The following is a 316-nucleotide window of genomic DNA, read 5'->3' as shown; positions in this document are numbered from 1 at the left end:
GCTGAACCATAATTTCCATAGAGTGAGGAACTATATCCAATTTGGTTTAAATTTTCCTCTCCTCCTCTCTTCTCTTCTAACGTAGTCTTATTCATCCAGGAGGTACTAGGTATATTAAAACGAAAAAAAAAAAAAAAAAATTAAGGCACCTTTCAAAATTACACCAACGTATCTCAAATACATCAATGTATTTCTAACTTATATCTTCAACTGAATAATACTTAGTTCATTCTATTCCCACAAATCCAATTTGACAAACAATTTGTGAGATTTCATTTCCAGATCTACTGAATCTCCAACAAAACAGATCTGTTTT

The sequence above is a fragment of the Lipotes vexillifer genome, unplaced genomic scaffold (genome assembly GCF_000442215.2).
Source record: "Lipotes vexillifer unplaced genomic scaffold, Lipotes_vexillifer_v1.1 scaffold1109, whole genome shotgun sequence".
Lineage (NCBI taxonomy): Eukaryota > Metazoa > Chordata > Mammalia > Artiodactyla > Lipotidae > Lipotes > Lipotes vexillifer.
This window is presented reverse-complemented; position numbering follows the sequence as displayed.